We start from the raw sequence: 19,055 nt of genomic DNA, 5'->3' as shown, positions 1-19,055 counted from the left end.
TCCACGAATGACTGTGATTCAAATCTTGACGTGTGGTCCAGAATTTTCGTTAGACTTAATAAAACTCACACAACACATACGCGTTCAAAGATTTTTCCTGGTTATGGAAACTGAGACAAACTTCCGGAATCCTTTCGGATGTTTTTTTTTTTTTTTTCCCCCACAGATTCTGACAATGAACAGCCTTTTCTGAATGTCGTTTTTGATCAGACAGACAGGTGGTGGTGGTGGTGGACCTCTAGGCCCAGTCTGCACTCTTCACAGCGAGAGAATACGTCCAGTCCGCTGACCAGAATTTTGCCGAAATAAATAATTGGTCATTGTCAGACATGACTGACTTTTCTCATGTGAGCTGGGCATTGTAATATCACGTGGAATCAATGTGTGAATTTATACTCGTTGTTCTGCCTATATTGTTCTCAGTCATGTACACTGGGTATATCAATACCACATGGAATCAATGTGTGAACAGATACTTGGAATTTCACCTATGCTATTACTTTGTTGTAAACTAGGCATTATAGTATTACATGGGTCCATATTTGAATGAATGTTTATTGTTCAACCCATATTGATTTTTATGTGGAATGGTTGATTTTCATAACAATGTATTCATGTAGCTTCCCAGTGTACAAAATCAGATTTATATCTGATTTTTATTGTTGTTGTTGTTGAAAAAAAAAAACATTGGCAAAGAGGCAAGTGCACATTAACACCATTTCAAGCAGCACATTGCAGAGTGAGAACCATGTACATCAATAGAGTCCAACATCCTCCAAGTCATTAGAAGGCAACACACTGCACATCAGTGCTGTCACAACACGAGCGTGTGCACCCAGGCGTGCAAGCAATGACCTACTTCTTGTCTGTGCAGGCAGGGACACTGATCAGCTTTGCTGTGTGGGTGTGGGTGTGTTAACCCTATGTCAGCGTCTCCCATGATTTACCCCATGATTTCAGTAACTGTAGTTTGACAATCTCTGGCAGATGGGATATCATGAGCACGACACCTGTTCGTCTGGGGTGAGGTGGGGGTGGGGTTTATGGGGTGACTCTCTCAACTCTCTTGACCCTGCAGGCACTGCTGTTTAGTTGTCACAGCTGTTCAAGTTCTAAACAGAACCCCACACTTAGCCGACAGCGAGCTCCTGCGGACAGCACTGATAGTGCCAGACCTGTAAACTCGTTCAGCCGCTGTGCCCGCCTAACCCTCCTCTGACCCTTCTTTGTCTTATATTAAAACGCGGCAATTTCCCACGCCTTTTGGGCGGGCTTGTGAGCGTACGTGAGATTCTGTAGCATTAAAGTTTGTACTGTCGGATAGTTCTGACATTTCTCTTTCTGATGATGGTAGTACCTTTATCCATAGGAACCGGTCTTTTAATATCACAGCATTTATTTGTGAGAACTGTCTGCTGGCAACTGTGACTGGCAGTGGTGTATTTTTCACAGCAGAAATTCGTGAGTAGGGTTTCCTTCACCTCCTCTTCTCTCTCATTTTCTTTCTTTCCTTCCATATTTCGTTCTGTTTTCTTCCCTCTCTTTCTCTTGCTTACTCTTTGTTTTTCTGAGTTCACCACCCTCTCTCATATCTTTTTTTTCTCCTTTTTTGTACTTTTTCATTTTCTATTCATTCATTCATTCTCTGTCTCTCTCTCACCAGAGGGCCAGAATCTGTCATCCTTTCTGTTTGTCTTTCTTATTTCTTTCATTCTTCTTTCTGTTGCTTTTTTCAGCATGTGCTGTCCACTTATATCCTGCTCTCTCTCTCTCTCTCTCTCTCTCTCTCTCTCTCTCTTTGTCTGAATTGAGGAAATCATTCGCTCTCTCTCTCTGGATTATTAAATAAATCGTTCTCTCTATCTCTTTATCTGAATTAAAGAAATCGTCCTCTCCCCCCCCCCCTCCCCCCATCCCTGTGTGACTCTACACTCACCACCTTTTTCTCTTATCTCTCTCTTTGCCTCCTCTTATCATTCTTGCTCTCCCTCTAATCACCCCTCTCTCTTTACCTTGTCTCTCTATTCTCTTATCCACATCTTTCTCCCCCACCCTCTCTCTCTCTGTCTCACTCACTCTCTCTCCACCCCCCTCTCTTTCTATTCTCTTATCCTCATCTCTCTTTGCCTCATTCACTCTCTCTCCACGCCCCCCCCCCCCCCCCCTCTCTCTTTCTATTCTCTTATCCTCATCTCTCTTTGCCTCATTCACTCTCTCTCCAGGCCCCCCCCCCCTCTCTCTCTCTCTTTCTATTCTCTTATCCTCATCTCTCTTTGCCTCATTCACTCTCTCTCCACGCCCCCCTCTCTCTCTTTCTATTCTCTTATCCTCATCTGTCTTTGCCTCACCCCCCCCCCCCCCCACACACACACACACACCTCTCTTTCTATTCTCTTATCCTCATCTCTCTATCTCACTCAGACTCTCCGTTACAGTCCCTCCCCCCTCTGTGTCTATTTTCTTATCTTCATCTCACTTTGTCTCTGACTTTCTCTCCGTCAGGGCAAGCTAGCCCATCCAGCTTGTTGGGGGTAAAGAGTGAAAAGTAGTAACCTGCTTGCAGCTCCACACTTGACCACGTTAACTGTTAGGCAATTTATGAAGTGGACAATTGATTAAGACTTTTTTATCATGTGTCTGTCCTTTCTTCTGACAGAATAATCAGTTTAGTGATTACTGCCAATGACTGAATGGTGATGACCACCACTTTCACAAACCAGTCATCAGACACTGATTTTTTTTCTCCAAAATACTAAAGCTGCCATCCAGATATGTGTCGTGACTGCTATTTGCTTCCATGTGTGTGATTGACTGAATTAGTGTGTGTCAGTGGAGTACTTGCACAAGCTACAATAGTTGAATCCTTTGACACACTACAGCTTCTCCCGGCAGACTTTCCAATGGTCAACACAGGTAAGTGAGCTGCATGTCACTGTATTATACTGTGCTCGGAATGCATTTTGCGTGTTGTGTGAAATTAGATTTAGTGTGTTGAAAATGTGTCAGAATGCATGTTTTAATAAAATGGTGATAAGCATGCCTACTTTTTCGAACAGGTATCATGAGAAAAATAATCGGATGATCATATTCGAATTTCCTATCGTTCTGAAGCTAAGATTGTATTCTTTAAAACCGTACTGTTAATAAACGATTGCGGTGCCAAGCAACGTGTTATCAGATGTTAAAGAAGATGTGTTGTTTTCTCTCTGTGGCCGCTGCCATCACTCGGCACAGCACACACCACTCTGCTGGTCTTTCTCTCTCCCTACAGCTGGTAACAGCTCGAGGCGCGACATGGAAGAGCACCCATGGCGCTTTGTGCTGCTACCTCTTCCAGGCCACAGTTCTAATCATCCCGGCTGCTGCGTGTTATCTTTCCTTCCTGAGTTGAACCGGAGATTAGAAAAGAGAGATAAACCACTCGCGGCAGGCCCCTTCTTACTGTCTATAACAGTGCTGAAGCCGTTTTGGGGCACACACGCAGTGCGGAAGGGTGGCGGTAAATCACCCTCTCCTTCCCCACCCGAAGGAAACTGGTCGGTTCGACGGTTCAGCTGCAGTAAAGCGAAAGTTAAGTTACGCCTGGAATTTCGCACGTGTAGTAAGATTCGCTGTATACAATGAAAACCGATTCATTTTTGCTTTGGTTTTTAGCACGTTTGCATCTGCTTGAATGTAGATAATATAAAAAGAAAATAAAGCAGCTCCCCCCACCACCAACTCCCCCCCCCCCCCCTCCCAGCGCAATGTTGCACATGAGAGAGACAGTTATAAATTATTGAACTGCGTTTTCGTAATGCTACTTTTTCTTCACACTTTCTGGTTTACATCACCATTTCTTAAAAAAAAAAAATATATATATATATATATCAAAACATAAAACACATATTCAGCTCTGTCTCTCTTCTAACATCTGTCTATACATACATACATGAATACATACATACATAATTTCATATAGATCTATCAGTATGTAAATCTAAATCTATTTATATGTACATAACCATATATATAATTCATATATATACAAACGCTTCATGTTGCCTGAGCAGACCGTTGTATTGTGCTCTATCTCTCTCTCTAAGTCTCTGTCTCTGTCTCTCTCTCTGTGGAGTTTTACATGGCTGTTAAAAGCATCTATGATTCTGTACTTGTATGTGTTCGTGACAAAGGTATATATTCAGACTTTTTTCAGTGTCCAAGAGGGGTTAAACAAGGTTGTATGCCAAGCACACAGCTGTTTTCCTTTTTCATCGGTGAATTGGCAGTGGAGTTATCAAAGAAGGGGAGACATGGAATACAAATGATACCTGGCGCAACAGATTTGCTCTTAATGCTATTTGCTGATGATGTTGTTCTCTTGTCTGACACACCCATAGGGTTACAAAATCAATTAAATGCCCTTAAGCAAGAAACAGACAGACTACAACAAACAGTGAATCTCGTTAAGACCAATATTATAGTTTTCCGCAATGGAGGTCATCTTTCGACTCGTGAAAAATGGTGCTGTGGTGATAGGGAAATAAAAGTAACCAATACATATAAATATTTAGGAATGTTATTCACAACAAAATTGAGTTTGACATCTGCGTGGGATGAAGCAAACAGAAAAGGGTAAAAAGGTGTAATCCAAATTATAAAATCACTCAGGAGACTGCGTTCGACTGACGCTTTCCCTTAGTTTGGGCGGGGCAAAGGCAGCTCATGAATAATGAATGCGTGCCGCGGCGCAGGCTGCCTGGCTTCAGCAATTTCTGCAAGTGGTTTATCTCTCTTTTCTAATCTCCGGTTGAACGCGGGGTCAAGTTCGCCACTGCGATGAACTAAAAGTAAAGCGCTGAACACATGTGTTGTGTGTCTTCTGTTGTGTGTGTGTGTGTGTGTGTGTGCACATGTGTGCGCATTTGTGTGTGTGTGTGTGTGTGTGCGGCGCGCGCGTGCATGCTCGAGTTGTGTACATTCTGCAAATCAACGTATTTTCACTGACAGTGAACTCAGTTGATGAGTAAAGATTCAGACTGCTTGTCAATACACATGCATGTGTGTGTGTATGTGTGTGTGTGTGTGTGTGTGTGTGTGTGTGTGTGTGTGTGTGTGTGCAGGTCTGCAGCAGTATGCTAGGCAAAATAACACAAAGTAAGACAGAAGGCAGCAAAACAGAACAAAGGATCACAAACCAAACCCAAGGCAAGGCAAGGCAAAACAGGACATGGTAAGGTAAGACAGGTAAAACAGGGTATGGCAAGACAGCACATGGCAAGGCAAGACAGGCAAAACAGGACATGGTAAGGCAAAATAGGACATGACAAGGCAAGGCAAAACAGGACATGGCAAGACAGCACATGGCAAGGCAAGACAGGCAAAACAGGACATGGCAAGGTAAGGCAAGGCAAGGCAAGGCAAAACGAGGGGATGGTAAATTAGAGAAGGTGTGATACTGCAAATGGAAGAGAGGCAAGACATGACAAGGCAGGACAAGGCAAGGCAGGGCAAGGCAAAATGCAGAAGGAAAAGATCCAGGACATGACAAGAGAAGTCACTGACATGACATGACAGAACACACCATGGCAAGATGTGGCGAGACAACAATCACATGACATGACATGGTACGTATGACATGAAACAGCACCACACGTTGTTACCTGCTCTTGAGAAATGAAGGCAAAACTGCACACTGAAATCAGTTCTGGGAACAGGTGATGACAACACAGGTATCAGTTCTGGGAACAGGTGATGACAGTACAGGTATCTGTTCTGGGAACAGTGTTCTGGGAACAGGTGATGACAACACAGGTATCTGTTCTGGGAACAGGTGATGACAACACAGGTATCTGTTCTGGGAACAGTGTTCTGGGAACAGGTGATGACAACACAGGTATCTGTTCTGGGAACAGGTGATGACAACACAGGTATCTGTTCTGGGAACAGGTGATGACAGTACAGGTATCTGTTCTGGGAACAGGTGATGACAGCACAGGTATCAGTTCTGGGAACAGGTGATGACAACACAGGTATCTGTTCTGGGAACAGGTGATGACAACAAAGGTATCTGTTCTGGGAACAGGTGATGAAAACACAGGTATCTGTTCTGGGAACAGTGTTCTGGGAACAGGTGATGACAGCACAGGTATCAGTTATGCGATGACAGCACAGGTATCAGTTATGCGATGACAGCACAGGTATCTGTTCTGCGATGACAGCGAGGTAAGTGTTCAGTAGAGGTACGTGATCAGGTTCACACAACACATCACACAGAGTTTCATGAAGTGTCTGCACCCTGCTCTCACCACGTCAGGCAGTATATAGTCTGCTGCCAAGCCACGCCTCCATGCAGTGACCCAACCACACTATCTGCCAATGGTGTGAACATCGTGAATATTAACCAGCTAAAACCAGCTTGAACGAGCTAAAACAGCCACAAGCCAGCTCAATGGTCTGCCCCCTGATAACCGACCCCCCTCTCTCTGTACCTGCACTCCACCCACCTCCCCACCTGCCCCCTGAAGCCTGGGTCCCGCACTTGTAGTGTGACACGCCTTCACGTGTCTGGTGTACCTTCACAAACATCAAGTGATAGAAACACTGTGAAGTATCAGTCATGTAAACTGATTACAGTTTGAATGTATAACCTGATTTCCTCCTCCTCCTTCTCCTCGATCTCTCTCTCTCTCTCTCCCTCTCTCTCTCATTCACGTCCACTGCGATTGATGGTCCCCATTTCGAGGATATTATAAATGAGCTAGCGTTAGAGGTTATTAACAATGGAAGGCATGGAGCAACATTCTTAAATGATCCATTTGAACTGTTCATTCTTCTTTTGGCTGATGATGTGGTTTTGTTTTCAGAAACTGTTGTTGGTTTACAAACTCAACTGAACAATTTACATAGGGCAGCTGTATCACTTAAATTAAATGTCAACATGTCCAAAAGTAATATAATTGTTTTTCGAAAGGGTGGGTATTTAGGTGCAAGGGAAAGATGGGTTTATAACGGTACCATTATGCCTGTGGTGAATGTTTACAAATATTTGGGAATTCTTTTTTCTACTCGTCTTAGCTTCGTTGTTGCTTGCAAAGATCTAGCCAGTAGGGCCAAAAATGCTTTATTACGTATTATGCAAAAGTTATATGTTCTTAATAATAATTCGTTTGAGTTATTTATCAAAATGTTCGATGCACAAGTGCAACCAATTGTGCAGTATGGTTCTCAATTATGGGGTTTGGATAAGGCTGTTGTACATTGTGAGTCTGTTCATTTATTTGCTGTTAAACGATTTTTGGGTGTAGATAGGCGGACACCAAATGATTTAGTGTATGGTGAAACAAATCGATATCCAATATCTGTTAACTCTGCAGTTAGTTGTATTCGCTATTGGTTAAGAATATTACAAATGGAAGATTCAAGACTGCCATACAAAGCTTACCAAATGTTATACGAACTGGATAGTAGGGGTAAAATCAACTGGGCATCAAATGTGCGCCTCTGTCTGTTTAAACATGGTTTTGGACATGTGTGGCTGAATCAAGGTGTAGGCTGTGAAGTAGGTTTTATAAATGTTTTTCGACAACGTCTAATAGATAGCAGATGGCAGGAATGGAATCAGCACATCTCGACTAGTGAAAGGTTTGAGATATATAGAACATTTTGTGTCTCGCATGATGTGAAACCATATTTGCTTCTGAATCTTGATAAACATATAAAGTATATCACAACAAGGTTTAGACTGGGTGTTTCTGATTTGGCTGTACATAGGTATAGATACAAAAAAGTGAAAGAATCTGATTTGATTTGTCCTATGTGTAAACGTTCAAAAGAAGATGAAGTTCATTTTGTTCTTTGTTGTGAAGTACTGAAAGAAATCAGAGAAACTTTTATTCGACCCAGATACTATCGACAACCTTGTCTCTTCAAATTGGTCCTATTGTTGTCTTGTACTGACCATGATGTTGTGCGAAATTTGTCTCTGTTTTTCTACAAAGCATTTAGATACAGGGAAATTCTTACTTCTTAATGTTCCTGATATATCCATAGCTGCATTGTTTTGATCTGTATGTCTTAAATGATATGATTATTGTCTGTTCACTTTCCCCTTCATGAGGGGCCTAGGCCTAAAATGAATAAACCATCTGAATCTGAATCTGAATCTGAATCTCTCATTCACGTGCATGTGTGTGTGTGTGTGTGTGTGTGTGAATGGCTGTTTGAATAAAGGAACAGCTGTAACGGGTTGAACTTGCACGGGAGAGGGGGTACTACAGGGAGGGGGCGGAGGAGGGGGTGGAGGGTGTAAGCCCACGATTTCTCGCAATCCCACGATTTTTCATAAAATGAAGAGAAATCGTGGGATTGCAAGAAATCGTGGTTGTTCCCCTCCCACGTTTTCTCTCAATAATTGCGAGAAATCGCGGGCAGCGCCTCCACGATATGTGAGAAATAGTGGGGAGTCCCCCTTATTTTGATCAAAAATCCTTCCTTTTTCATCGGAGTTGGTTTATTGTCTTTTGCCATTGCAAATCTAAGAGAAAAACGAGAGAGAGAAAAAAGAAACGAGACATGGGGGAAACGATAACGACGATCATGACGGTGACAGTGCCGTTAGCGAAGGCATCAACAATAGACGGTGAAGGTGATGGCACAGTAGTGGTTTAAAAAAAGTGTAGGTGTATGTGTGTCAGTGTGTTAGAGAGAGAGAGAGAGAGAGAGAGAGAGAGAGGGGGTGGGGTTTTGCGCATTCGTTAAAGACTTGAGCGTTCAGTTCGTCACGTCAGTGTGCTAATTGTTGCCCGCAGTATTGTGCATTGTCCAGTGTGTCTGTGTGTGCCGGGTGTGTGTGCCCTTCAAGTTCTGGTTATCTTTCTCTTAACTATGATTTTTATGTATTTACTTTATAGCCTAGTTGTTTGGGTTATCTTTACATATATTTATATATATATATATATATATATATATATATACTATATATATATATATATATATATATATAGAGAGAGAGAGAGAGAGAGAGAGAGAGAGAGAGAGAGAGAGAGAGAGAGATAATGTTATCTACTGACGGACGAACCCAGCTTGGTCGGACAACCAAGCAGGCCGATTTTTATTCCAATTTTATCTAATCGATTTTTTTCTTCTTCTTCTTTTTTTTCTTTTTTTTTTAAATTCATTTATCTTCGAGGGCGTCTTTGTCGGGCTTTGTTTGTTGGGCGTTTTGATAATGTGCACTATCAGAACTGGTGTTTTGACAGGATAACTGATGAGTGTAGTGTATACTGAAGTCAGTATTGGGATTTTGAGCTTTCAAGTATTGTGACTGTTGGTTGTTTTTTTTTTTTGTTTTTTGTTTTGTTTTTTTTTGGGGGGGGGGGGGGTGTATTATTCCGTGTATGTTGCTGTTGAGGAGTTGCGTGAGATTAATTTTAAGTACTGTGATTATAGATGTCCATCAAAAAATAATAACTCAGCATTGCGATGAATGTGACCAGTTTTGAGTTTGGGGATTGGTTTAAAAGGATTATCATGTCAGTTTTACGTGTTGTGATATTTCCTCAGTATTGATTTTGTGCGTTATGATATGTGGAAGGTGCATTGGTTGGGTGCACGTGGTGCGTGCTATACTGATGTGCATGCAGGGAGACTGGGCTGGTGTTGTACCAATGTGCAGGATGTGTGTGACGTGTGTATGTGTGAGCTGGTGTTGTACCAATGTGCAGGATGTGTGTGACGTGTGTATGTGTGAGCTGGTGTTGTACCAATGTGCAGGATGTGTGTGACGTGTGTATGTGTGAGCTGGTGTTGTACCAATGTGCAGGATGTGTGTGACGTGTGTATGTGTGAGCTGGTGTTGTACCAATGTGCAGGATGTGTGTGACGTGTGTATGTGTGAGCTGGTGTTGTACCAATGTGCAGGATGTGTGTGACGTGTGTATGTGTGGGCTGGTGTTGTACCAATGTGCAGGATGTGTGTGACGTGTGTATGTGTGAGCTGGTGTTGTACCAATGTGCAGGATGTGTGCGACGTGTGTATGTGTGGGCTGGTGTTGTACCAATGTGCAGGATGTGTGCGACGTGTGTATGTGTGAGCTGGTGTTGTACCAATGTGCAGGATGTGTGTGACGTGTGTATGTGTGAGCTGGTGTTGTACCAATGTGCAGGATGTGTGTGACGTGTGTGTGTGTGAGCTGGTGTTGTACCAATGTGCAGGATGTGTGTGACGTGTGTATGTGTGAGCTGGTGTTGTACCAATGTGCAGGATGTGTGTGACGTGTGTATGTGTGAGCTGGTGTTGTACCAATGTGCAGGATGTGTGTGACGTGTGTATGTGTGAGCTGGTGTTGTACCAATGTGCAGGATGTGTGTGACGTGTGTATGTGTGAGCTGGTGTTGTACCAATGTGCAGGATGTGTGTGACGTGTGTATGTGTGAGCTGGTGTTGTACCAATGTGCAGGATGTGTGTGACGTGTGTGTGTGTGGGCTGGTGTTGTACCAATGTGCAGGATGTGTGTGACGTGTGTGTGTGTGAGCTGGTGTTGTACCAATGTGCAGGATGTGTGTGACGTGTGTATGTGTGAGCTGGTGTTGTACCAATGTGCAGGATGTGTGTGACGTGTGTATGTGTGAGCTGGTGTTGTACCAATGTGCAGGATGTGTGTGACGTGTGTATGTGTGAGCTGGTGTTGTACCAATGTGCAGGATGTGTGTGACGTGTGTATGTGTGAGCTGGTGTTGTACCAATGTGCAGGATGTGTGTGACGTGTGTGTGTGTGGGCTGGTGTTGTACCAATGTGCAGGATGTGTGTGACGTGTGTATGTGTGGGCTGGTGTTGTACCAATGTGCAGGATGTGTGTGACGTGTGTATGTGTGGGCTGGTGTTGTACCAATGTGCAGGATGTGTGTGACGTGTGTATGTGTGAGCTGGTGTTGTACCAATGTGCAGGATGTGTGTAACGTGTGTGTGTGTGTGTGTGTGTGCCGTGTGAGCGTGCTTTGGTGTTTGGCTGGATGTCTGTGTTGGTCTTATGGATGTTTATTATTTTTCAGTTTGTATTTAAGTGTATGCTTTATTCGTCGGGTCAGTTTACATTGTGCAGCGCAATTGTGCATGGGCATGAAGGCACGTCAGTGCTGTGTGGACTGGATTAATAATAATAATAATAATAATGGTATTTATATAGCGCTGAATCTTGTGCAGAGACAAATCAAAGCGCTTTCGCACCAGTCATTCACACGCATGCATAACTCTAAAACTGTAGAAGCTAAAGACAATGAAGAGGCAGGCAAAGGAGGCTATCATTGGGAAGACGGAGGTGGGTTTTAAGGCCCAGACTTGAAAGAGCTGAGTGTGGAGACTTGACGAAGCGAAAGAGGAAGTTCATTCCAATTGCAAGGTCCATAGACAGAGAAAGAACGGCGGCCAACAGTCGAGTGTTTGAATCTGAATATGCGTAAACGGAGTCAAGTGGATCCGAAGCCGATCATAGTGAGCGAGATGGAGTGTAGAGGTGAAGGCAGCCGCAGAGATAGGAAGGGGCAGTTTTGTGAATACATCTATAACATAGAGTGCTGATCTTTTAGTTTATTCGGACGGACGGAACTCAGTGATGCGCGCAGATGACAGTAGCAGGACTGACATGTCTGACTGATAAACTGTTTTTGCATGGACAGTGTATTGTCAAGGACAACACCGAGGTTCCTGACTGTGACCTGGAAAGAGGGATGGATGTACTGCCAAGTTTGATTGTGTCAATTGTGATGGAAGACAGTTTTTGTTTAGTTCCTATGATACTGAAACTGAAACTCCTATGATCATTGCTTCAGTTTTGTCCGCGTTCAATTGTAACTTATTTCGAGTCATCCAGTTTTGAATGTCCAGGAAGCAGTTGGATGTTTCTTGCAAGAGCGACAACAATTTTTCAGGGGTATCACTCTTCTGGAGTTGAGTGTCATCAGCATAAGAATGATGACTGATATTATGGCGGTTGATAATTTCAGCGAGAGGAGCGGTGTACAGTGTGAAGAGCACTGGGCCTAAAACAGATCCCTGTGGGACTCAATGTTCGATTTTAACGGGTTCAGATTGGAAATGATCAACAATGACAGACTGGAATCAATCAGTGAGATAAGATTTGAACCAGTTTAGAACACGGTGCCGTTGATACCAAATGTAAAATGAAGACGGGAAAGAAGGATTGAATGGTCTATCATGTCAAAAAAAAAAAAACAAAAAACCCAGTGATTTTTCAAGTTGTCCGATGGTGCACGAGTGCCTGAAACAGCCGTCAGTGTGTTCCATGACAGACCATGATTTTCTATCCTGCATGACACTGATTTAAACGCCCTCTCAATTTTTCAGCATTCTGTAGAAACATACTTGCTTTTCTGAAGTGGTCCTTAACTTTTTGTGGTATCTGTATATCAGTAGCTATACGTACACGGGTCTACAGGAGACAGTACTTGTACTCTGAAAGTGATGGTCTTGAATCACCAGCTAGCTGTTCCCAGGAGACTGGGACGATCAGGGACAAAGGAAGGGTGGGAGGGAGCCATGGTTTGGGGGCTGTGGGCGGGGTGTCCTGGTCCATATCTCTGGTGCCTTACCTTGTTGAGAGCGCAGGTCAAAAGGTGTTGTTACCGGGACTTTACAGGGACTGTGTGTGGGATTCTGCCCGTCTGTCTTCATGTGCTAAGTCACGACATTCTGTGTGTGTGTGTGTGTGTGTGTGTGTGTGTGTGTGTGTGTTTGCGTGTGTGTGTGAACGCGTGTCTTGTGACTGAAAATGTGGCAGTGTTTCTTTCCATGTTTTGCAGGCTGCATAATTCCCATACTCGTTTCGCTGTTTCTTTCTGTACACTTTTTATAACCATATTTTCCACGTCGAGGCCCGGTTTTAACATGGTCTTGTGTTCTTGGAAAAGACACTTGGATTTCCCTCACTGCACCCAGGGGTGAACGGGTACCTGACGTCAGCTGGGGAAGATTGGAAGCGGCGGAAGGAGAGGACTAGGCCCCGCCTTCCAGTGAACATCTGTGACACAGTGGGTGTGAGATCACTGCCCAAAAGCCTAGGGGACGTTTAAAGTGTGTTTTGGGTTGTTCTTTGAACCTTGGCGCTATGAAAGGATGATGATGATGGTGATGATGATAGTGATGATGATGATGATGACATTTTGTTGCTGAAACACACACACACACACACACACACACACACACACACACACACACACACACACACACACACTGACACACACGCACATCACATATATGACACATAGATATCTAACTCACACACACACACACACACACACACACACACACACACACACACACACACACACACACACACATACACACACCAAAAAGAAAAAGAAAAAAAAAAAGAAAAATAGAAAAAAAATAACACCACACACACCACACACACACACACACACACACACACACACACACACACACCACAACACAACAAACACATCACACACACAAAAACAACACACACACACAGACACACACACACACACACACACACACACACACACACACAAAGAAAAAAAGAAGAAGAAGAAAAAAACAACACACACACACACACACACACACACACCAAAAAAAAACAAAACAAAACACACACACACACACACACACACACACACACACACACACACACACACACACAGGTGACCGCTCTCTTTATACACAGCATCCCAGATCCTGACAAAAAACACGATGGCAGCAAATCGTGACGATGTCAGGCAAGGGACATAACTGGGTTCCCACAGAGCGGTGAAAACCTGCACAGTGAGTGAGCAGCAAGGGATCATACCTACACTCGTTCGTTCCGAGAACTCCCTCTCTCATCCCCTCCCTCCTTCTCCTCTCAACCTTACCCCACATCCCGTTGGTCTCCCTTCCAGTCCCTCTCTCTGCCTTCTGCTTTAGACCACCGTCCCCTTGAGGGGGATCAGTGCGGATATCACCGCTTCTGCGTGTCTCACAGAGAAACTCTTCCTTGTATTCGTCTTTATTCTTTTTCCGCGGAAAACAAAACCACACACTCAGTCGTACTCAGTTCTTATTCATCACCAAGCAATTGTATTTGGCAGATATATCAATCAGTTGTTACACTGTGTTTTGCATGTCAATGTGTGTGCCCTAAGTGCGTGTGACATGCAGTTGATGTCTCTCTTGTTGCGTAATCACGGTGACTTCATGCTGTTAGCAAACAATCTGATATTATCTAACACGCTGTACATGCATATGTGAGTCAAAAATAATGAAACAATCAATCCTACCTGACTTTGCCCTGCTACTCCAACCTCCACAGTAATCCACTGAAGTGTTGCAGATGATATGAACATCACAGTAATCCACTGAAGTGTTGCAGATGATATGAACATCACAGTAATCCACTGAAGTGTCACAGGTGATATGAACATCACAGTAATCCACTGAAGTGTCACAGGTGATATGAACATCACAGTAATCCACTGAAGTGTCACAGATGATATGAACATCACAGTAATCCACTGAAGTGTTACAGATGATATGAACATCACAGTAATCCACTGAAGTGTTACGGATGATATGAACATCACAGTAATCCACTGAAGTGTTACAGATGATATGAACGTCACAGTAATCCACTGAAGTGTCACAGGTGATATGAACATCACAGTAATCCACTGAAGTGTTACAGATGATATGAACATCACAGTAATCCACTGAAGTGTCACAGGTGATATGAACATCACAGTAATCCACTGAAGTGTCACAGATGATATGAACATCACAGTAATCCACTGAAGTGTTACAGATGATATGAACATCACAGTAATCCACTGAAGTGTCACAGGTGATAGGAACATCACAGTAATCCACTGAAGTGTCACAGATGATATGAACATCACAGTAATCCACTGAAGTGTCACAGATGATATGAACGTCACAGTAATCCACTGAAGTGTTACAGATGATATGAACATCACAGTAATCCACTGAAGTGTTTCGGATTATATGAACATCACAGTAATCCACTGAAGTGTTACAGATGATATGAACATCACAGTAATCCACTGAAGTGTCACAGATGATATGAACATCACACCACAGTAATCTTGTTCCAGTTCTGCAAGTTGAATAGCGACACTCAGCGTGCCGATTTACTCACAACTTGTACTTGGAGGGAAGCTGTGTTTTCCCCTTCCTGCATGTCACGGCCTAACCATCAAGACTGTGCCTGTGGCATTCCTCCCCCACCCCCACCCCCACAAACAGTCATTGTTTGGGGTGAAAGGGCTGACACTTACAGGGTGTCTCTACCTGTTTCTGTCATCCTACAATTTCGCATTGACCACAGCCCGTTTTTGTGTCCATCTATTGTAACCACCTTGTGGTAGAAGCATGTACACTTCCTTGCTGTGATGGCAAAATGCACAATGTTTCCCTTCTCAAGACGGATTGAGCAGTGCTCACAACACGACGTGGACGTTCACTCACTCCGTCAGTCACACAGAGGAGAGGAGAGGAAGAAATGTGGAAAAAGTGGCTGTGCTAAAAACATACAGTGGTGGTTGTCTGCTGCAGGTTTTTTGTTTGTTTTTTTCGTCGTTGTTTTTTTCCGGCCATCCTTTTGGGTGTGCATGTACTTTGATGCTATGTTTGCTTCTTTAGTTACACTAAACTGCACGTTTTGGTGGATTATGTACACACACACACACACACACACACACACACACACACACACACACACACACATACACACACACACACACACACACACACACACACACACACACACACACAGAAACGAAACGAAACGAAACGAATTTTCGTTTCACGAGGGAAGTGGAGTAAGCACAGCTACTTTTTTTGCATCCAGCCCCCAGGGGCAACAGAGAGAGAGAGAGACAGAGAGAGAGAGAGAGAGAGAGAGAGAGAGAGAGAGAGAGAGACAGAGAGAGAGACAGAGACAGAGAGACAGAGACAGAGAGAGAGAGAGAAACAAACAAACAATCAAACAAACAATCAAACAAACAACAACAGCAACACTGACGCGCTAAAATGCATACTACATATGTGTTCTGCTTACATGTGTGTTCTATGTGTTCTGCTTACATGTGTGTTCTATGTGTTCTGCTGACGTGTGTTCTATGTGTTCTGCTGACGTGTGTTCTATGTGTTCTGCTGACATGTGTGTTCTATGTGTTCTGCTTACATGTGTGTTCTATGTGTTCTGCTTACATGTGTGTTCTGCTTACATGTGTGTTCTATGTGTTCTGCTTACATGTGTGTTCTATGTGTTCTGCTTACATGTGTGTTCTATGTGTTCTGCTTACATGTGTTCTGCTTACATGTGTGTTCTATGTGTTCTGCTTACATGTGTTCTGCTTACATGTGTGTTCTATGTGTTCTGCTTACATGTGTTCTGCTTACATGTGTGTTCTATGTATTCTGCTTACATGTGTGTTCTCTGTGTTCTACTTACATGTGTTCTGCTTACACGTGTGTTCTATGTGTTCTGCTTACATGTGTTCTGCTTACATGTGTGTTCTGCTTACATGTGTTCTATGTGTTCTGCTTGCATGTGTTCTATGTGTTCTGCTTACACATGTGTTCTCCTTACATGTGTGTTCTATGTGTTCTCTTTACATGTGTTCTGCTTACATGTGTGTTCTCTGTGTTCTGCTTACATGTGTGTTCTATGTGTTCTGCTTACATGTGTGTTCCATATGTTAGCTTCCATATGTGTTCTGCTTACATGTGTTCTGCTTACATGTGTGTTCTATGTGTTCTGCTTACATGTGTGTTCTACTTACATGTGTGTTCTATGTGTTCTGCTTACATGTGTGTTCTGCTTTTCTTGCATTGTTCAAACTTTGAGGCTGGATGATTGAATTGAATAAAGGCCCTGTCACAGGGGCTTTTAAGCTAAAGACAGTAAAATACCAGCTCTCTCTCTCTCTCTCTCTCTCTCTCTCTCTCATTATCATTTAGCGAGTAAGTCATGCACGTTCGGTTTTGGTCTGTGCTCAATGGAGAAGAATGCTGCTGCATAATATATTGTCGCCGGCACAGTTGATTTTTGGCAGTGACACTTCAGGAGACATTATTAAATATTGCCGATGTGCAACAGTTGATATGTCTATGTGCCGAAAACGTCGGCATATATTGTCGCCGGCGATGAAATTATACCGGGCGGCAATTCACGCCGGTAAAGAGGGGGTAAGGGAGAGTACTCAGTGACAGAGAGGGGGCGAGGGTTTGTATGGCTATGCGAGTGAGCTGATATGAATTAATCTATCGCCTATCATCAATACGTCTGCTGTGATTGGTTTGTCAAACTGGGAAGGTGGTGGTTATCTGTTCCCTTTCGTGGCGGGACAATGTATCCATCTGACGTCATGGCTGACGTCAGGGGAAGGCGATGAACATGTCATGTGTCAAGAGTGTCGAGAGTCAAGGTCAAGTGTCAAGAGTCAAGGTTAAGGGACACGTCATTTTAGATGTTGTAAGCACCCACTCCTCCCCAACCCTCCCCTCTTTCTCTCTCTCTCTCGATCTCACACACACACACACACACACACACACACACACACACACACTCACACACACACACACACACACACACACACACACACACACACACACACTCACACACACACACACACACACACACTCACGCACACTCAATCTAAACAAGTCAACCCCACAAAGAGCACAGAATTATATACGTCGTTTGTATCAGTCTGATCTCGATAACATTGGTAACTATATGTTTGACAATGGTCTAGCTTTGTCGACTGAAAAAACATGTATGATGTTGTTTAATTCAGGTGGTAACCAATCTAGCACACCCATTTTTAAATTACTTGGTGACGTCATTGATTATAAACAGGTAGTGAAGTTTTTAGGCGTTTATCTTACTTCAAAGCTGACATGGAACATTCACTTTGATTACATCTTAACAAAGGCAAGGAAAAGTATCAATTTTATGAAAATTATAAGCCGCTTACCCTGGGGAATGGATACAAAAACATTGATTCATCTTGCCATGGCCCTTGTAAGATCTAAGATAACCTATGCACAAGAAATATTTTTCAGTGCACCTAAATATCTATTACAAAAGATTCAAAGTGTAGACTGTAAGGCTATCAAAATTGCCCTCGGAGTGCCCTCTCATGCATCAAATCAGGAAACATACAAAACAGCCAGAATTCTTCCCTTAAATGAACATCGTGAGTTAGCAACAGCAAAATTCGCTGTGAGGTACACTTCAATGACAAAAAATTTCATTGCTGATGAACTGACAGTAAGATCAGACATTGATTTTCCTAAAAGAGCTAAAGCCATCTCTTCACAAGAAACAGTTGCAACTTACATTTCAAATCTGTTAAAAGAATCTGAAGTTAACATGAAAGAGTTAGCTGCAAAACCACATCATTCTCCTGTTCCTTTTTGGGAAATGTTGAAAGCGGATTTTGATATCACTTATTCTGAAACAAGAAAGGAAGAAAACATCAATATCACGACAAGTACTGCCAGAATTCATATAACAGAAAAATATCAGAATCATCTCCATGTATTTACAGATGGATCTGTTCTTGATGACAAAAACGCTGGTGCGGCTTTCTATATTCCTGCCTTTAAAGTTGAAAAATCTTACTTTATTGGAAAACACCTTTCCATATTCACAGCTGAGCTAATTGCTATTATACAAGCTCTGAACTACTTAGTGAGCCATCAAATAGTTTTCTCGAAAATAGCATTCTTTGTTGATTCCAAATCAGTACTTTATGCTCTAGAACTATTCAGCCTTGAAACAAGACCTGACTTAGTTATTGAGGCAAATCATTTGGTACATTGTTTAAGGATTAAAGGGACTGAGGTAAGTTTTTGTTGGGTGCCTTCTCATGTGGGCATTCTTGGCAATGAAACTGTTGATAAAGCAGCTAAAAGAGGAGCGCAAGATTCAGAACAATCGACAAAAATCCATGTCCGTCTCTCCGTAAAAGAGGCATACACTTTGTTAGAAAAATCAGCATGGGGTCGATTTCATAACCGATGGAAGTTAA

The 19,055-nt window shown here is 43.0% G+C and overlaps 1 protein-coding gene and 1 long non-coding RNA gene across 3 annotated transcripts in view; both read left to right on the top strand.

Moving 5' to 3' along the window:
* Positions 1–19,055, top strand: part of LOC143277353 (uncharacterized) — a 610,653-nt gene that overhangs the window by 27,733 nt on the left and 563,865 nt on the right. The gene's annotated exons all lie outside the window — the stretch shown is intronic.
* The window catches only part of LOC143277316 (uncharacterized), a 273,528-nt gene continuing 259,838 nt past the window's right edge, over positions 5,366–19,055 (top strand). Inside the window, exons 1-2 of one of the 2 annotated variants that reach the window (XR_013053727.1) lie at positions 5,366–5,730; positions 5,779–6,112. This is a non-coding gene — a long non-coding RNA (uncharacterized LOC143277316). Of the gene's footprint in view, positions 5,731–5,778; positions 6,128–19,055 lie in introns of both variants that reach the window. The other variant, XR_013053726.1, reaches the window with a different exon arrangement.

The sequence above is a fragment of the Babylonia areolata genome, chromosome 34 (assembly GCF_041734735.1).
Source record: "Babylonia areolata isolate BAREFJ2019XMU chromosome 34, ASM4173473v1, whole genome shotgun sequence".
Classification (NCBI taxonomy): domain Eukaryota; kingdom Metazoa; phylum Mollusca; class Gastropoda; order Neogastropoda; family Buccinidae; genus Babylonia; species Babylonia areolata.
The sequence above is the reverse complement of the archived record's forward strand: the minus strand, read 5'-3'. Positions and strand labels throughout refer to the sequence as shown.